The 21,259-nt window shown below is 36.6% G+C and overlaps 1 non-coding gene and 1 pseudogene across 1 annotated transcript; one reads left to right on the top strand and one right to left on the bottom strand.

The window, feature by feature from the left end:
• Positions 1–21,259, top strand: part of LOC144372427 (transport and Golgi organization protein 1 homolog) — a 141,101-nt pseudogene that overhangs the window by 92,786 nt on the left and 27,056 nt on the right.
• LOC144372441 (U6 spliceosomal RNA) lies at positions 16,154–16,260 on the bottom strand. Its single transcript, XR_013432450.1, has one exon. It is a non-coding gene; the product is annotated as a U6 spliceosomal RNA (small nuclear RNA).

Raw genomic sequence — 21,259 nt, 5'->3', positions numbered from 1 at the left:
GGTTCCTGGATATTCTAACCTCTTCCCTATTACCTCTGCATGAAGCCATACTTAAGCCTGTCCATGTCTACACTTGGATTTACATATTTGCAAAATGAAGCTTTCTATGATTATGAAACAGAAAAAATTTGAGGAGGCCTGCAAGAACCAAGAGTTTCACTGAAACCAGCTATGGTTGGTGGTAGCCACTTTGCTTTTTATTTCTCAGCACAGAGAAAAATAGAGAAGCTTCCTTTTCCCTCGTCTAATTGCAGGGAATATTGTATTTTATAGCAATAAAATCTCTAAGGATTTTAGATACTTTGAGCAGGTGAATTAAAAGTGATTCCAGAGAGTACTGGAAAAACTTGATTTTTGTTCATAGTGGGATTCATATTTCCTGATGAGTCAATATGGACTGTGAAAAATCAAATCCTAATGTTTGTTTTTTTCTTTTTTCAATGTTTATATACAGTGTTAATGTATCGAGGTGAAGCTGTTGAAGATTTCACAGGACCAGATTGTCGTTTTGTAAATTTTAAAAAAGGTGACCCTGTATTTGTCTACTATAAACTTGCAGAGGTATCACCAGAACTTTGGGCCGGAAGTGTAAGTAAAAGTTTGACAGGTGTTATATTCTTAATTTTGATGGGTAGCAGTGTAGATTTAAATGACTGATTTCTTGGGGTCTTTGTAGAGTTAACCTGACCTCTTTGCCAGGCCCTGTGCTCCTAACACACCTAAGGCCTGGCACAGCATAGAAAGTCAGGAGACTTTCTGAAACAGAACTGAACTGGTTGTGGTTGCTACCCCTCACATCAAGTTCCAGAAGGCTCTACACATCATAAAGGTCGTCATGGTGAAAACATGACAATTCTTAGCTTTGCTGTTTCAAAAGGGAAGGATTCATGGACATTAGAGTTAATCCTGTAAATTAAGTCTGAGATAGTAACTCAGGCATGCATATTTAAAGTTGATTTTTTGTGTATTTTACCTAATCAATTGTGCTGTTTTTAGTCTAAAAAAGCAGAATATTATGTCCATTGTGTGCTTTTTTTCCCCCCTTTTTTTCTTTTTTGCAATTTCTGGGTCATCCATTTCCTGCTTTTCCTATATTCTATGCCTGAAGGTTCCCCCAGGGCTTCTACTTCCAGCCAGTTGTATGGATCTTCTGATGAAAGACATGACATTGTTTATATCATGCTTTGATATTTTAAATGGGGAGATTCACTAGGAGTGTCCTCCTAGTGGCTTATGAGTATTGTCCTTTTCATTTAAAAAAAATGTGATATGTGGATTGTTTACGTAAAATAGTAGCAAGGGTCTTTGATGACTGTAGGAATGTTCCAGTTTAGAGACATTCCGGGTTGCATCCTTGAAAGTTCTCACCCTAAATAAAACACCACACAGCAGAAAATGAGACAGAAAATAAGAGTAATCCCTATGGAAAACTAGTTTCATTTTGTTGCCATTTCTGACTCTTAGGGAATGATCTTGAAACATGGTGCCTCTAGGTACAAACTTTATATTTAGACAGAGTCCCAGTTGCAGTACTCCATATAAAGAACCATCTATTGTTTCTTTCAAGTATACCAAATAGGATTGGTAACCTTTAAACTTGGAACTGTTTTTCCATGTACCTAAGTGGCATTTTTCATGTAGTAGTCGTCTTTCTTTCCTTCTTTGAGCTTTTGGATAAATGGGCTTGATTTGCATTTTCTCCTCTCACATTCTAGCCTGTTAACTCTGTTCATCCCTAGGACTCTTGCCATTCTGGGTGGCAGCACTCATCCTGTCTTCCTGAGGAGCCCTGCTTTCAGCACCTGACCAGAAAGGATCTTTGCCGACTGATGAGTGTTTGGGTGGCACCTTGTTTGCATTGCTCCTCTGGCATTCATTTGTCCTCTTTGCCTTCAGTTAGGTTGTGTTTCATCTTAGCTCCCTATAAAATGAAAAACTCAGTTAGGAAAGGACCCCTGTCTAATCCATCTTCCTTTTGAATATTTCCTTTCAGGGCAGTGGCACTTAAGTACATTTGTTCTGATAGTAGCTTATGCAGAATTTGTTCTCTTGTGGCAGTTCTTGGCTCCCCACCCACAAATCAAATCAACAGCACCTTAGCAGGGATGATGTATGGAAGCAAAATTAGATATAAAAATTATTTCCAGTCATGAGCCTCCATGATTCTGCATCATTTTTTTCATATCACAAGAAATGGGATACCACCCAGTGTGTAATTATGGAGCTTTATATAATCTATGGTCTCATTTGACACAGATTAAGAAGAGATAAATGTGTTCCCTTTCTCCATACATCTCTGGTTTCTTTCCCTTTTCCAAATTTAACCTTAATAGAATTTTCATCAGAAGGGAAAAGTGTATTTCCCCTCAGACTCGCCTCTCATGTCATAAGTGTTATACTTAAGAAATTAAAAACTCTTTAGTTTTCAAAATGATTCTCCTTTTGAGTTTTCAGTTTTCATTCTGCACTGTTGTTGGTTTTCTAGAGTCTCAGACTTTATCTGCAGTGATGAAACTTTTAATTGCTCCGTCTTATCTAATCTTCATGGCAGTATTCTACCACTAATACTGGCTCTCAGATGGTTTCTAGATATAACAAGAACATTCATGAATGGGGATATTTTAGAGGTAGTGATAAGATGCCTTTTTAATTTTCTTTTTTGTGCATTTGATTTGCCTATCAGTTTCCTTTAATTATTGGCAAGAATCTTCTGTTCCTTTTAGTCAGTAGTTAGTAATAGGAGTGTCTTTCTCAAGGGGAACTTTATATACCTTTTGTACACTTTATGTAACTTCATATATTTTAACTGTTGGTGCTGAAAATAAATGGGGTTCTTTTCTGCAGAGGATTTATTTTGGGTGAAACTGAAGTTTGATATGTGGTTTCATATGCATTATATTGTAATTTTCTCCCCTGCTGAGGGCCATTAGGAATGAAGCTTCAAAATTTCTTTGCTAGCGTACCCCATGTTAAATGGATTTCACTGTTGACATTGCATGTAAGGTGACCTTGCTCAAGGACCAAGGCGGATCCGGGTTTAGAGCTGATCAGGTTTGAAGAAGTATCCCACTCCTTAGGGTGTTCCCGGTTTAAGACAAAAGGAGTTTTAGGGAAGTTGGAGGTTGAAGATTATTGCTGCTGGGAGTAGGGCGTGCCTGCAGCCTGAGTTCCCGCTGAGTTCTCCTGGAGAAAAAGTTTTTAGGAGGTGAATTGTTCGGGAGATTGGATTGCCCCCGAACATGTGTGGAGGCGGTGTGAGTCGGGAATAAAGAATTTCTGTTTGAATCTACAAGGCTGTGAGTGCCTCCTGATTCTGTGCCCAGCCAAGACTGCAGCATTAATTATCTCCCCCCTTCTGATTAATTAAACAACAAGCAATGTGGCTACAGGACCGTGCCTGGTAGGTTGTCCAATTCAACATATGGTTCTTACCCGTCATGGGAGAACTGACCTTTAGACGTCAGTTTCCTGTCTTGGGTTGAATCCACTGCAACCAGATCAACCCGTCACTGACTACCGGTCCAGCATTCAGCCATGCTGTGGATAGGCCTAAGAACCAGTGTGGGTGGGTGAGGTTCTTGCCTCACATCTGTTGGCCCCCAAATTTAACCTTGGTGCCAGTGGGGGGGTGAGGTTCTTGCCTCACCTCTGTTGGCCCCCAAATTTTAGACCATCACTAGTAGAAGGGAGGAGGATACAGAAATGCCACGACACCAAGCCAATTGACGGCTCCTTTGGAAAAATTGTGTCACTGGTGACACCATCAGCAAAGATGCCAGCATTACCACAATTAACATGGGGTGCGCTGGCAAGGAAATTGCATCACTAGTGACACCATCAGCAAGGATATGCCAGCAGTACCACAATTCGCTGCACCAGACGATAGTTCACAATGCATGCAACTCATATATAGTCCAAGCAAGTTCTGCAAGCAGTTCAAATCGGAGGAGTCTATCAATATGTTCATTTCCTCCCAAAGTAAATCAAGTCCTTGATTGAGCATTACTTGTTGAGTTATATTCATTGATGCATCAGTTTATACAGTTTACTGTGATAGCTGTAGTTTGGTTTTCTTAGTCTTCACTGGCACTGGGATGGAGATGGGAATTCTGGCAATGATGTTAAAGAGACATTATCCTGAACAGAATTATTAAATATAATGAAAAGGAAAAGTGAAAGTAAACAAACAGATCTGTTAATCACCTTTAAAAACAATAGTAAGCAAACAGATCTGTTAACCACCTTTGAAAACAATCATTAACAGCTGTTTACCTAATTTAGATTAAACCACTTAAATCACGTGAATAAAAAAAAAAGAAAATTCGGATCCATTTTTTCATGAGCGCTCCTCATATAAAAATATGGACATACACACATACTGACATGCAACACAAAACAGTGCACTCATAACATACAACACGTAAGACAATAATAACAGCCTTGTAGCTTTACCTAGGTAAAATCTCCATTGCAATGTTTAGAAACTCCACAGTCAAAAAACACAGTCAAAAAACAAAGCTGATCAGAAAAACATTAACCTAGGTTTGTATGAGCTCAAAAAATAAAATAGAACTTTATGATGTGGGAAAAATGCAATAATAAAATAGATATTGAAAAAAGGCACCGTGGTTAATCACTGTCGCAGATGTAAGAATAGCCAAGCTGGAGCTCTGGATATCAGCTGTTATGGTTTTGAGTCAAATTATCTTCTTTTTGGTCTGTAGAAATTGTTTTAGTTAGTGTCTCTGGAATCTAAATCGGCTGCTGTTCTCCCTGTGGAAACACAAAAACAGAACCCCGACTCCAGAAAAACACTGGATCAGGAGCTTTCCAATGTCCTGTTAGAATATCTTTCCAAAGTACCTTAGGCTTATGTACATTTTTTGGATACATATGTCTTTCCGCAGCATTAAGTCCTGATGAATCCAAATTTAAAAAGTTTAGAGTAAAAAAAGGGTTATTTTAAGTTTATCTTTGGGGGATATATACCCCTTTAAGATCCTTTTAAATTTAAGTCTTTCAAAAGCATTTTGCCTTAGTTTTTAGAATTACTTTAGACCTTTTAATTTTTAGATGTGGTTTGAAACCATAGTTGTCTTAGCCCTTTGTATTTTCTATCTGAAATACCTTTACTTGACATTTTTAACTATTTTCTATCTTATTTCTATCTTCTAGTTTTCTTCTAAGGTTTTTATATTTACCCTTAGTTGCTTTCTTCTCTCCTAGTTTTCTTTCGTTTCCTATTTTGTGGGTATAAAATTCTTGTCTTTCTACATCTTTTTATCTTCCTATATCTTTATCTTTCTACATCTTCTCTCTTTTTTTTTTACCTTTTTGTACTTCTGTTTTTGAAGTTTTCCACTTCAAATTTTTAATCTTCTTTATCTAATCTTTTATCTTATTATCTTCCCATTTTCATGGGTTATATTTTTTTTTTACTCCATCATGAAGGCATCTTAACCACCTTCAATTTAACCTTTTAAAGCTTTTTGCAATGTACTTAGACATTTTACAACTTTTTACTTTACCAAACAAAGATTATCTCATCTCCCTCTTTTTAGTTTAATAAGTACATTTTAATAGTTTGATGAGTAAAGCAATCTTTTTTCTCGCCATGAAGGTATCTCAACAACCTTCAATTTAACCTTTTAAAGCATTTCATTTATCATCTATACTGTACTTTTAAATGTACTTTTTCACCACCTACAGCTTCACTCTTTTAAATGAGGCTTAGATTTTGTTTAAATCGCTTAATATTAGTTTACATGGCTGCCCTTTAACCAAAGGCTCTTTTTTACTCCATTAGGAAGCTTTGTCTCAATCTGCCATGTACAAATACCTTTTTTTCTTTCTACCTTTCTCAAGCTTTTAAATTAAATCTAGTTTCCTCAAAATCTTTTTAAATGGCATTTTACAACTTTTCACTTTACCACACAGAGATTATCTCAACTAGAAACATTTCTTTTTCCTTTAACCTTTTATATTAAAATATATTTCCACATCTTGAATCTTTTTATATCTCTTTTTTAACCATTAACCCTTTTTATAAATTCACATTCTAAAACAACCCTTATAAAATTACTCCACTTTAATAAGATGAAATACTTTCATGTTTTTTAAGGTACTGTTATACTGTAATTGAAACCCAGCTGAAACTTCTTATACTCTCTGTATATAAATTACACATGATAGAATCTTAACACTTAGTAACCTTGTTTCAGCAAAGACACAGACCAAAGCAATATTAAACATTTTTCCATTTGCCAATTTATGAAAACACACATAATGTTTAAATATATTACCTTATGGAACTTAATAAGTAAAGAGTACTTGATTTCATATTTAGTGGTTGATAGTTTAACATTTTAGCTTTGTAAATGAATTAGCTGTCTGTAAAAACCAAGACAAGTATAGTGAACAGAACTAGCCATCTCTTACTTGTTGAAGAAAAATCCTTCTACAGGATACCATAATGGTCCCATTGATACACTTAATAACTCATCTTTATAAAGCCATGGGCTACATTTTTGTATTGTATCAACATATGCCATAGTTTTTCTTGGTCTTACTGGGGTACCTCCTTCCTCTAACAATTTTTCTTCCTCGGAGGCGAACAACTTCAAACCTTGAGTCAACCATTTTCCTTAGTTTGCCTGAGAAAGTTCTAGGAACAGGCCACTTGAAATGAAAAAAAAAATAAATCAAAACAAGAACACATTGTTTTTTGAAATGGTCACCCATTTTTTTGCTCTCCTTCAGGAGCAAGCAAATTCACTTACCCCCAAGCTTCAGACATCCCACGTACGGGCCACCATAATGCCGCAGTCTTGGCTGGGCACAGAATCAGGAGGCACTCACAGCCTTGTAGATTGAAACAGCAATTCTTTATTCCCGACTCACACCACCTCCACACAGGTTCAGGGGCAATCCAATCTCCCAAACAATTCACCTCCTAAAAACTTTTTCTCCAGGAGAACTCAGCGGGAACTCAGGCTGCAGGCACGCCCTACTCCCAGCAGCAATAATCTTCAACCTCCAACTTCCCTAAAACTCCTTTTGTCTTAAACCAGGAACACCCTAAGGAGTGGGATACTTCCTCAAACCTGATCAGCTCTAAACCCGGATCTGCCTTGGTCCTTGAGCAAAGTCACCTTACATGCAATGTCAACAGATAAATCCATTTAACATGGGGTACGCTGGCAAGGAAATTTTGAAGCTTCATTCCTACTTGACAATGGCCCTCAGCACTCCCCAAGTGCGTATAAAAGTAGATTTGGACAAAGCTAGGAAAGCATATACTATCAATACATCTGCTATAGTGGTAATACATTTTAGAGATTTTTGTATTGTTTTTACTTATTAATTTTTATGACTGTTGTGTATTGGTTAAGAAAGACATAAATATTGGTTTATGAGCAATGCTACAAAATGTACAGGTAAATTCTTGCTAGAGGTTATTTGGAATTGCATTTATAACCAACTTTGATTTACATAGTTTTAACCATATAGTATCCAATAATCTTCTATGCAGATCTTTTATTTACTTCAGAAGTCTTAACTTTATATGCTCTGTGTTGAGAATTAAGCTAAATGTAAAAAAGAAAACTTCAGTGGTTGGAAATGTTGCTTTAATAGTTCTGTACTTAATTTTTATTTGAAATAATAATCTCAGTGTAATTGTTATAGCAACTTTCTTTCTTGGTTATACCTTATATCTATCTATTATGTGTATATTTCCTGCCACTTCTGTATTCCTTGTACAGAATGTATCTGATATTTGTCTCTTTTGCACTATAGGTTGGCCATATGTTTGGATACTTTCCAAAAGATTTCATCAAGGTAGTTCGTGAACATACTAAAGAAGAGCTACAAATTCCAACAGATGTAAGTTATGGATTTCTTTTTTGTTCTCAATTGTAAACTGGCTTATAAATCCATCAGTTATATTCAGATAACTGCTTCTGAATGTTTTATAATGTGTTTGGGGGGCAATCTAACATTTGTGTGTCAGATTTTCATTTGAAATCAGACTACCTGTAAAAAAAAAGTTTGAAAGGCATTCTAGGGTGATTATATTATAATCTGAGAGTTGTCTAATATATTGAAACAGATATTCTAAGAGGCAAATAATTTCATTTTACAGGCAAAACTCATTGGATAGTTATTAGACATTTTAAGTATATTTAGGTTAAATTAATAAACTCTAACTTTTATACTAGGCTAGAAATATGTACTTACAAAGGTTTTCTTATTCTTAGTCATATACGGGATCATAGTCATGTTATAGATTTGGAAAAGGGGACCTGAGCGTTTCAGGTGATGTTCAGTCTCAGATCTTTTAAGGCCCCAACTGCTTCCTTTATACAACATTCCTGTATGGTGCTCTGACTTAAATTGATTTTGTGACTGAAAGGATTTCGTGTTCTAGAATTCTCACTTCAGCTGATTATTTTCTAGAGTTTTAAATTGTATAGTAATTGATGCCCACCAACACTGAAACATCTTTGGGCAGCTCTTTGTAGTGGCTGTAGAATATGCAAACTGCTAGGCTAGGACAGTTCTTAGATTAGATGGACTGAATGGATAAAGTCATCCTGTTTGTTGTTGCTGTTCCTAAAATTTCTTTATAATCTCAGGGGCCATAAAATCACTTCTGTTGCTTGTTGGACTTCATTGTTGGTAAAGAGAGTTCTTGGGATTTAAGCTGTGACAGCAGTTCACTGATTACAGAGAACTATTTGTTTTGAACTCTGCCTTCTCATTGTATTTCCCATTACATGCATCCCTCATGGCTTAGAAATGCATGTGATGAGGAGAGGAAATCACTCATCCCTACTACATTGAACTGCCTCCCCCACCCCCGGAACCCCCGCAGAATATTATGAAGATTTAATTAGGAATGGAAATTTTTTAAAAACATGTCCATTCATACTATGGCTCCTTTTATATCAATTTGCTTACTAGTAGCAAGAAGGAAGACTAGATAATATACACATAATCCTGAGAGAGATCTTAGTGACTGTGAAACCCTGATGAAGAGAAAGGTGTATACCTTGTTGAATTTTGTTTTCAGTTTGTTCTTGTGGTAATAATAATGTGAGGAGCCTCCTTAATATCATTCTTTATTCCATTCAATGTACTTGTATCTCAGTAAGATACTTTAAAACTGATTCATTTTTCTCAATGCTGCAGGATCTTCCAGCTTCTCCTGAGTAAATGATTAAGAGTTAAATTTCTGAAACATAGGTGTAGATATTAAGAGCTGGAGGATCCTATAAGTGATACCTTGCCTTTCCCTACTTATGTTCAGAGCAAATTGAGAGAGACCCAAGAGTCAGGCAGTTGGAGACCAAATTGTCACCATTTTTACTCATTATGCTTTTTAAAGAATATGACCCATGTTAAAAAAAGAAAGAAAGAATAGACTTTCTAACACCGTAGACTAGAAAAAGACAGATTTACTCAGCCATAGATGGAGTTAGGCAGTGGGGGTTGGAGGAGGGTAATCTGGTTGACCTCAAAGATTCTTTAGAACCAATCCTGAATTTGGGAGCGTGGATGAGTTTGCTTTTGTGATACTTTGTTATTGACACATTAATGGTTTTCTTTTCCTTACAGGAGACAGATTTTGTTTGTTTTGATGTTGGAGGAGATGATTTTGATAATTATAACGTAGAAGAACTTCTAGGATTTTGGGAATTGTATGATTCTGCAAATGAAGATTCTGAGAAACCTATAGAAAAAGTGGGACAATTTCCTGAAGTCTCCCAGGATGTTGAACCTGAACCTAAACCAGTAGTAGCAAACTCACAACAAATTGAAAGTGCATTCTCAGAAAACACTGTGGATCTTGAGGAACAATTTTTGGCTCAGAAGAACCATCCTCATGCAGATAGTCAAACAGATAATGCTCAGGGTGAACAAACTTCACTTGAACTTTTTGAAGAAATACTACCAGATAAATTGAAAGTGCCAGAAAGTGAAAAAAACAAAACCAGCAACATTTCTCAGGTCTCAAACGAACAGGAGAAGACTGATGCTTATAAACTTTTGAAAAAAGAAATCAATCCTTATCTAGAAACCAAAGAAAACAAACAAGAAATGAATATAATTTGGAAGATTTTAAAGAAAACTGAAACCACAGCCAAAAGGGTAGACATTTCTCAGGTCTCAAACGAACAGGAGAAGACTGATGCTTATAAACTTTTGAAAAAAGAAATCAATCCTTATCTAGAAACCAAAGAAAACAAACAAGAAATGAGTATAATTTGGAAGATTTTAAAGAAAACTGAAACCACAGCCAAAAGGGTAGACATGATGGACAAGGAACGAGGTGATATGGAAATGGGAAAGGAGGAAAGTCCTCTGGCAGATGAGGCTTCTTTATAAATTTGACTGTATAGTTCAGTCATCCTTTAAATGGGATGAAAACAATTAACCCTCCCGTATCCTTGCCCAGTTGTTCTCATGGGCTCATGCCAGGACATGGAGGGCAGTGTTGACGTATCTGGAACTGTGTGCTGAGGGGGAGTGCTGATCATTGGGCTTAAGTGGGGGTAGATAGTGTCATCCATCTGGCTCAATGCATTCTTCTCCCTTGTAGAGATGCAGCCATCCCATGAAGATGATTTTCCTAAAGAGAACACAAATCGTCTTAATAGAAATCTTCATGAAGAGCCAAACCTCCTGCGTCATCATTTTAATATGAACCATCCTGAAGAGCCCAGCCTCTTGAATCAACCTGTGACTGAGGACATGGGTGTTTCAGAAGTGTCTCAGATCCCAAATACTGAGAAAGTAGACCCAGGTAAAGCTTGCCAATTTTTCTCTACAAAGTAGAGGCATTACCATAATAAAGGCTTTCAAGGATATTTGTTGCCAAAGGTACAAAATAGAGCAGAGAGTGATATAGGTACATGTGAGTTCAAAAAAAAAATATCTTAAGTGAGAGAAAAGCAAGAATAAAGATGACTAGAAATCAAAAATAGGCCAGAGACTGTAACTCACCTAAAAGCAAATGTTTAGGTATGACTAGCTTGTGTAAACCATTTACAACTAAAATATTTTTCTTCAAAGGCCTTATGCTCTAAAACTGTAGTTTTCAACCAGACCAACAGCACCAGAAACTCTAGGGGTGGGACCCACAATCTGTGTTTAGCAGGCCTTCCAGGAAAGTCTGGCCTAGTACAAGTTAGCTTGAATAATCACTGTTCATAGTCTCATAAATTCTGTGTTTTTCTTCCCTTTTCTTCTAAATGGAATATAATATAGCTCAAGTCCTGTTTTGACTTGCTTCCTGGACATGGTAATTAAACTTTTTCAAATGCAGTCAATGGTCCAGATCTTTATACTATATACTTACAGCAAACAGTACAGAACTGCAATCGATTTTAGATTGACACTTACGAATACTTCATCATAGTGCACAGTATCCAGTGGGAGATGAGAAACAATTTTTCAAAAAAATCCCCAATAATGGCATCAACAGCATTCTACTTTTGTGTTGCTCACTCTCATTTTATCAGTAAATTAGATGATGACTAATTGTTTATTTTAATCCATCCAGTATGGTGCTATGAAGCCATAATTACTGTATTTTGTGTTTTTAAAGGTTCTGGTCTGTAAGCATAGCTATAAGCATTATCCTGCACCAGTGCAGGGCTTGGCAGCACTGATCTGAACCTCCCCCCCACCATCTGCACACACAGAGTGTAGGAGAACTCATAGCAAGGGGGGATTCAGTTAATTTGAGAAGGAATAACATATGAGTTCTCCCATTTTCCAGAAGACATTGCATCCATATATGAACACTACTGACTTCTGAACTGTCTTTAACTCTATAAGGTTATGAAAATGAATCACGCACCATTACAATTTGTTATTTTCATGCTCCAAAACTTTCAAGAATAGGGAAAACTTGACTTACAAAATTAAGAATGAATTATTTCCCTGGCCTTTTAAGTTCCACCACAAAATGATGTCAATGACCTTTAATAGGTAAAATCTTCCCTAATGTCATTTAATGTGTCTCAGGTGCTGAGATGCTGAGCCAATGGGGCAGACTTCACCAGCAGTCAAATTCATAGACCAATAGTGAATGGAGGGCCTGGGGTTGTAGCTCAGTGGTAGAGCGCTTGTCTAACATATGAGGCACTGAGTTTGATTCTCAGCACTGCATACAAATAAATAAAATAAAGGTCCATCAAAAACTAAAAAAAAAAAAATTAGGCAAAAGCTTAAAAAAATAGTAGTGAATAGAATCTCAGGGTTGAGAAAGACCTTAGAGGCAACTGGTCCAACTTCTTAATAACTGCATGCTGGACTCCTGCTGTTTAATCAAACATACCCCAGGCTCATGTAACTCATACTGAAATTCCACCCCTACAAGCTCTCAAGTCTAACTGGAATTCTACCTCATTCACAGAGCCTCAATGCAGGTCTGTACCCAATTCCCTTTAGTCTCTCTTGGTACTACTGTGTTCTTTTTAAATAGTTGTCATCTGTCCATTCAATAAATAATTGTTGAGTATCTCTGCCAGGTGCCAGATACTGTGTTAAGCCTTGGCCCATTCCACCTGCAAATCTGCAAACCAAGACTCCCTCTCTTTCAGCTTTCCTAAAATTTTAAACACAAAGTTTCACCAGCACTAAATCCATGTTTTTTGAATGTGACCCTGTCTATATATCTCTGGTTTTAAAAATTTTCCTTGAGTAAATATTGTTCTGGTAGCAGTTGTATGGCCATGGAAGTAGTGGAGAGTAGACTGGAGATTGTTCATTTTATAATTGAAGGGTTTGACAGCTCTAATTAGGATTTTGAAGTTTTCTTCTCTGTTGTGTTAATTGTCTTTAGGAGAGCCACATATTCCAGGCACTGTGACTCATATATTTAGTGAAACACTCGATGAATATTGAAACTGAAGAGAGACAATTCTTATTCTATAGCATAAAATAAAATAGCAATTTCCCCTTTCAATTTTAGAGCTACTTATAACAGAAGGTACTCCTGTTGATGCTGCTGATACAGAAAACCAACTAGAGATAAAGGTCGAAGAGCCAGCAGATGCCACCCTTTTGGACAACATACTTTTCTTGTTATATTCATTCTTGCTTTATTTGTCTAAGATGGTAAGTTTGACATAGTTTCTTCAATTAGAATGTTGATTATTTATTAGTTTTTAAGTGGCTTCTGGTCATGAAGTGAAAAACTTAAAATGTCTTTATGAAAATGACTCTTGACCCTTTGAGTAGATAGCTCCTGAAACAAAAGCCATAGGGGTGTGGCTTTAATGGCTACTTGGTTTAGCACATGAGGAAGATTTGCTGTTTACCAAGGCTGGACATTTGCACACCTGTAAAAACTTGGTTCTTCCCCTCAGAACCTTTCATTCTGGCAGGGAGATAACAGCATTCACTTGAAACACAGTAAGATAATGGCAGAAAGAGAGGTATTTATTCGATGGTAGAACATTATTGTCCATAAATGCATTTATTATGGTTGGAAGGGTGATCAGTAAGGTCAGAAAGTGGTTGAGATGTGATTGAAGCACAGGCAAAAGGCAAACAGGAGTCTGACATGTGGTTTGTTGTTGATTAGACAGGCTGGGGTGGTGGGGGAAGCTGGCAGTCAGAAGAAATGTGTTCAGAGAAATGGAAACATGAAGAAAGGATATTTGGGGAGGGCAGGAGAATGTGAATAGTTGGTGTTGTAAAGTGTGAAGTTGGAGGGGGATGGGCCTGTTGGAGAGGCCAGCAAATCTTAAAGGAAGTCATGAGCCAAAGTAGCAGACCATTAATAGTGGGGATCCTTAGAAAGTTTTAAGAATGAAAGGAATTAGGTTAGATCTGTTTCTTAGAAAGAGTCACTTAAGGCTGATCTTTCTAAAGAAAATCATGATCCAAACAAGACATTTAATCTGTCTAGAAGCTTATCTAAGCATTTTAGGACTTACCTCCCCCCTATTGGTATTTGTTGATATTGGACTTTTAGAGTTTAATTATAGGAATGAGAAAGCTTTTAGAGGTTGGAGGATAAGATGGCCCTAGGGCCATTGTGACAGTAATCCTCCTCAACTGAAGTTGTTTCCTGTAGGTTGTGTTATTTCAAGGCTTGTGTAAGAAAGATGATGTTGTTGTTTTCCTTGTAAAATGTGTAGATTTTGAAGCCAGGTAGATCTGGTTTCAAATCCCAAGGTTATCATTTAGACGTGTGGGCAAATAACTAAACTTTTGAAAAAAGTTTTCCTCATCTGAAAAATGTAGATAATGCTTACTCCAATCATAAGAATTAAATGATTTGACAAGGTAAAATGTCTGGTGAGGTGTCTGGCATTTTGAAGGGTTTTACCCCTACACATGCCCTAATTCTCATGTAGACAGTCAGAAGGTGATATAAAGACAATGAATACCTGGGGAGGAAAGACCACCAGGGTGGAAAAGATGTGGTGGGGAGAAACAAATCATTTTTCAGTTGGCTCCATGTTTGTTCATGATGGTGGCAGCCACCTGGGTAAGGGGTATGTACGAGCCAGGCAGTTAGAATAATTATATTTCCAGTGATTAAAGCAGTCTTCTACAGTCATAATTTGATTATCAGAATGAATCAGCATCACTTGGAAAGTTAACAGCCTCATGATATGGGAAGGATTTCTTTATTCATATTTTTTAGGTATGCACAGAGCCCTCCTCTAGGTCTAGGTCAGGGGACATGAATGTGGTGCAGGTATGGTCAGTGATTGTACGGTGATAGGTAAGACATAGACGTGAGTGGCAAAGAAGAGGCACAATGTTAGGAGACTGATTTGAAAGGAGATTTCAAAAAGGCATTTTGATGGCCCAGTATGTACAGGACATTGTGTGAGGACTAAAAGAGTCTAACAGGTGTAAGGTATGATTGTGATTTTTGAAAGCCTTAAGAAAAGGACTTAACAAATATATGCAAAAATTATGAACAAGTCAATGTAAAATCTTAAACAAGTAGTATGATATCTGATAGGACTGGAGAGTAATAGGCTCTGATGTGTTTGGGAGATGTGCACCAATCAGATTCATTGATCAATGGAATCTTAGCAGAATCTTAGTGTTAGAAGAAACCTTGGAAGGCTGTTAGTCTAGTTTCTCACTCATTGCTGTTATTTTCTTTACTGTGGCCCTGACGAATAGTTATGAGGCCTGTACACCAGTATTTCCTAGCATGAGTCACTCTCTTACAAGGCTATATGTTCTTCTGTTGTCTAGTTCATCCTTGTATTGACTCCAAATTTTCCTCCACATGATTTCCTCTATAAAATTGAATTCTTTTCTACATAGAAATCCTTTAAATATTTGAAGTTATATCTTAATTTAAAAATTATTTTTAGTATTTTTATCATGGAAACTTTCAAATAAGAGCAGAGAGAATAGTAGGGAACTATAGGTAACCATAACATACTGTATATTTTAGAATACTAGAAAAAAAGATTGTGAAAGTTTTACCATAAAGAAATGATGTTTGAGGAGGTAGATATATTTAACTGATTTAAACATTACATAGTGTATACATGCATCAAAATGTCATGTTACCTACTTCAATAATTATAATGTTTGTTTCTATGTACTAGTTAAAAAATAAATTTAATTAGAAAAGCTTTAAAGAAAAGCATAGAGAATAGTATAATGAACCCACGGGCCATCACACAACTTAACAGTAATTCCTTGATAGCCAATATCAGTGAGTTTTTAAAATTTGTTCTAATTGGTTATACATGATAGCAGAATGCATTTCAATTCATTGTATATAAATGGAACAAAACTTTTCCTAGTTGTACACAACACGTGTAGTCCTACATGTACCTCGGGTAATGTGGTTCATCTCATTCCACCATCTTTCCTATCCCTCTTCCACCTCACCTGTCCTACCTCCCCTTTGCCCAAATTCCTCCATTCTTTCCATGCCCCTTACCACCCACCTCACCCCCATTATGGGTCAGCATCCACTTTCAGAGAGAACATACAGCTTTTGGTTTTGGGGATTGGCTTACTTCCCTTAACCTGATATTCCCATTCACCCGCAGATGCCATAATTTTTTTCTCTTTTAATGCTATAAGTAATATTCCATTTCATATATGTACCACAGTTTCTTTATCCATTCATCTGCTGAAGGGTTGGTTCCACAAAACTATGGAATACTTCACAAATGTGGGTTTCATCCTTGCTCGGGGACTATGCTGATTTTTTCTGTATTGTTCCAATTTTAGTATATGTGCTGCCAAAGCAAGCACACTCTGAGTTTTAACAAATGTAGATACCCATGTAAAAACTACCATAATAAAGATATAGAACAGTTTTTTTTTTCACTAGAAAAGGGGTTTCCTTGGGATCCTTCCCAGTGAGTGCCTTCACCACCTGTTCCAGGCAACCATTGATAACTTTTTTTTTTAAACTATAGATTCATTTTTCCTACAGTACTGTTTCATATATATGCCACTATAAGTGGACTCATATCTAGGAGTGCAATTGCCTCCTACGTTTAATGTATGTTTTTGTCTTATGTGATACTGTCAAGCCATGCTAAAAAATGACCACAATCATTTTATACTTCCACCAGCAATTTAGGAGACTTCCACTTGACTTCATCTTCACTAGCACTTGGGCCATTTTAGTGGGTATGTCTTTGTGAGTGTATTTCCTGATAATTAATGATATTGAGTGACCTTTTTTTTTCTTTTGAGATAGGGTCTCACTAACTTCCTTAGGCCCTTGATAAGTTGCCAGCCTCACACTTGGGATCTTCCTGCCTCAACCTGGGATTGATTGCTGGGATTACAGATATGTGCCATGATGCCAGGATCAAATACTTCTTCATGAGCTTGTTGACCATACTGTTTTTGTACGTCAACTCTCTCTGGCTAGCTGGAATCCAGACTTCTCCCAGCTCAGTGCCAACTGTGGGATTGGTTAGCTTATAGTTGTTCTTGGCACTCACAGGTACTGCTTAGAATGTAGCCCCAAACTGAAGACCACCTCCATGCAGATTTCTGTAACTCTTTTTCTTTGTGGCTCCCATGTTTCTGGTAGTTTTCTCTACATATTTTTGGCTGCTTAATCTCCTGGAACTCTGGTCTCTCTCTCCTCAGTGAGACTGTTGTGCCCCATTTGTGTTCCCCTTTTCAAACTGAGGTCTAGAGGGTGCCTCCAGGTAGAATGCTCACCTATTTGTTCTCCTGCTCTTAGGGGTGACAGTTGCATGTTCCTTGTGGCTTTCTATCTGAAAAATAGCTCTTTAAAAATCTTTTTTGACTGGGCATGATGGCACATGCCTTAATCCTAGTGGCTCGGGAGGCTGAGACAGGAGGATCACAAGTTCAAAGCCAAAAGTGAGGTGCTAAGTAACTCAGTGAGACCCTGTCTCTAAATAAAATACAAAATGGGGCTGAGACTGGGGATGTGGCTCAGTGATCAAGTGCTCCTGAGTTCAATCCCTGGTACCAATATATATATTCCAACTTTCTGGTTGCTTTCAGTGGGAGAACAAGTCTCATATAAGTTACTCTCTATTGATTTCTCCTTTTGTTGTAACTTTTTGCAATAATTGAAAAAAATATGTTTGTGGGACTTCTAGGATATATTGTAGTTTGGGTGAATAAATGACATCCCCCTGGTACAACAATTTAACCTGTTTTCTCTATTGCCTTTTTTTTGGTGGTGCTGGGGATTGAACCTCGGGCTCCATGCATTCTAGGCAAGTGCTGAGCTAACAACCTCAGTCTCTCTCTGTTGCTTTATATTTCTTGGAAATTGGTAGTCAGGTTTAGGTTCAATTCTGTTTCTTATGAAAATTTAATAGGAAATATTGCATTGACATCTGCATGTCCTCTCCTTTGATGTTGACTACTAGTCAACAGTGACCTTGGTGAGATTTGCTAATATATTACAGGTTGCAAAATAGCAATGGTCTGAATTGCTAGGATTTTTCTTTCTTCATTTAAAGGCTGGGATGCCTATACAAATAAAAATTTATGATTGATTATTCTTTCTTTTTTTTGGTACTAGGGATTAAACTCAGGGGCACTTGGCTAATGAGCCATATCCTCAGCCCTATTTTGTATTTTATTTATATACAGGGTCTCACTGAGTTGCTTTAGCAATTCACTTTTGCTGAGGCTGACTTTGAACTTGCTATCTTCCCTCCTCAGCCTCCCAAGCTACTGGGATTGCAAGTGTGTGCCACAGCGCCTGGCTATGATTGATTATTCTTTACACAGATATTCGGTTTGTATAGTTAAGGCAGGAGATAAACATTTGATTCCTTTTCTTCATTTAAACACTTTTCAGAATAGTAAGGTATTATTCTAGCATTATCAAATGATACCCAAAGTGGCTTTTGAAATCTTTTTAACTTTTATTTAAGAGTCAATATGATGTCATGCATTTAAAAATATTTGGTGTGTTTAATCCAGTTAGGAATAGTAATTGTTCTTATCTGATGCTCAATTTCTCCCCCTTTTTCCTTGTAGAAGCCTCTTTATCTTGGCTCCTGGGACCCTTTGCCACCACCTAGTGGTCATTGTTACCTGTTTCCCTTGCTTTTGAACTATGAGATGTTCCAAGTTCATCTTAAACATTTCCTATCCAGACCTTGAAGGAACTATTTCTCTAAAAGAACTTTGGTTTCTTTCAATCGGAAATGATATTTAGAGGCTACATTCCAAGTACTAGGATTGCTTATTGCTCAAATTGACTGTCATTTGTAAGCCATTTTAGTGAACAAAGCTCAGAAATATGTGGGGATTTTTGATCATGTCATTTAGATAATTCCCATGAAAATTCAGGATGTTAGAGAGATTTTACTTCACTTCATCTATCTTAGATTTGTGTTTTCTTTCTCTGATGTTGGAGTTCCAGTTTTCAATGACATAAATATAATTGTTTACAGTCTTGTGCCACTTAATGACATTTTGGTCATTAGTGCATAATAATGGAGCTAAAAAATTCTTGACACCTAGTATTTTTAATCTTTTTTGTGTTTTGATATGTTTAGATATATAAACATTTACAATGTTACAATTGTCTACAGAATTCAGTATAATAATATCTTATAGGTTTTTATCCCCAAAGCGATGATATACCATATATGAATACCTACGTGTGGAAATGGCTATATTTTCTAGGTTTGTATAAGTATACTCAATGATGTTTACACACTGAAATTGCCTAAGATGTGTTTCTCAGAATTTATTCCCATTATTAAGCAACACACGACTATATTTATGTTGTTTAAAATACTTTCAGGAATGTATTCCTGAAATGAAATGAAATTCTCTTGTCTTTAAGCTATATCCCACTAAGGTATGTTTGAAATAATTCATTTCTGTGGTTTGTCACCAACATGATATCACAGGTTGTTTCATTCTTGCTTTCAATATTTAGGTGTTAATTTTTAAAGATTTTTTTTATTTATTTTACAATTATTTAAATATTTAGAAGAGCCAAAGTTAATTTGTGAAAATAAGTTGTTTCTGTTTTCTGGTACTGGTGATTGAACCCAGGGCTCCTATCCACTGAGCCACATACCTAGGCTCTTTATTTTTTATTTAGAGATAGTTCTCACTAAGTTGCGTAGGGACTTGCTAAGTTGCTGAGGCTAGCTTTGAACTTGTGATTCTCCTGCCTGATTTTGAAAGAACTCTAGCTTTTGTCCCAGTTCTGTCTATCCTGATATTACTCTCTTTTATAGTTAACTTTTAAAATTTATTTCATTATGCATTCTGCTATTAAAAAAATAAGCAAATGAGAAAAGGGATATGCAGCTCAGTGGTAGAGCACTTGCCTACCACACAGGAGGCCATGTGTTCAATCCCCAGCACCATAAAAAGAAAAAGAAAAGCAAATGATTTTTACATCTAGCTATGATAGCTTTATATAGGTACTGGCTTCACCTTCCCAACTGAAACAACTAAAATAAATATGAAAAAAAACCCACAAACATATAAAATTTTAAGATCCAGTAACATTGAAGATCAAGCAACAAAGAATGATTCTGGAAACATAAAGAACAAATGCTATGAGCTCTTTAGTTGCCCCAGCTTTTACTATGTTAAGAGATTCCCAAGCCATGACAAAGAAGGGGAAGTCAGGCAGAACCAGAGGATACCATGAATTGAGAGATGGTGCTGAGATTCCAGGAAAACCAAAGTGACTAGAATTCACAGGGTGGAGTACCAAAAGAAGGTTGCTACATTGAGAGACAATTCTGGAAATCTGTGAAAGGCTCTCTGAGTGTTCAGCAGGGTATTGATCTGCACATAAGTGTGATGAAACTGCTTAGCAAGTCAGAGAAACCATCTTAAGTGATTAGAAGGAACAGGTCTTAACACAGGGACCAGAATAGCACCTGGAAAAAACTATCTAAGGAAGTTGGGTAGAATAATCAGAAGGGTGTTACCTCGGACTGACTATTACAATTTATGTCATACCTAACAAATATTCAGACCCAAGAGAATCAAATTGTTTCCAGTAATTTAATTGTATACGAAATATTAAGAATAGTAATTCGTAATGTATGGCATCGAATCAAAGCTTACCAGGCATGCAAAGAAGCAAGAAAAATACAATCCACAATGATGAGGAGAAGAATCATCCAATCAAAGCCAACTGAGAACTATCGGAGATGTTAGAATGAGGTAATGGCATTTTTTAAAAAGTCATTACTACTATATTTCGTGTGTTAAAAAGGTAAAAAGAGATATAGAAGATATATTTTAAGAAAATCAGACTTCTAGAGTTGAAAATATATGATAAACACAGTGGATGGGATTAATGCCAGAATAAGCATTGTGATGAAATTGTTAGTGAACTTGAGGACATAGCAGGAGAAGTACCCCAAATGAAACAGGGAAAATTTCTTCTGTTAAAGAAAAGTGAACCAGAGCATCAGTGAGCTGTGGGACAGTTTCAAGTTGAGCTATGAGAGGTATTCAGAAAAATATTTTAAGAAATGATGGCCAAAAATTTGTGGAAACTGTACATCTGCCGATCCAAGATATTAAATGGGACTACAATACAAAAAGCATGAATAAAGCTATATCAAGGTATATTATATCATAAATAAATTGCTCAAAACCAGTGATAAAGAGCAATCTTAGCAGTTAGAGAAGACATTTATGTAGAGAAGAACTAAGGATGACATCAGATTTCTTGTCAGAAATTAGGCATAAGAGAATATAGTGGAGTGATACCTTTAATATATTTGAAGAGTAATAATGTTGGCCAATAATATCA

This window comes from Ictidomys tridecemlineatus, unplaced genomic scaffold, assembly GCF_052094955.1.
Source record: "Ictidomys tridecemlineatus isolate mIctTri1 unplaced genomic scaffold, mIctTri1.hap1 Scaffold_103, whole genome shotgun sequence".
Taxonomy (NCBI): Eukaryota; Metazoa; Chordata; class Mammalia; order Rodentia; family Sciuridae; genus Ictidomys; species Ictidomys tridecemlineatus.
The sequence above is the reverse complement of the archived record's forward strand: the minus strand, read 5'-3'. Positions and strand labels throughout refer to the sequence as shown.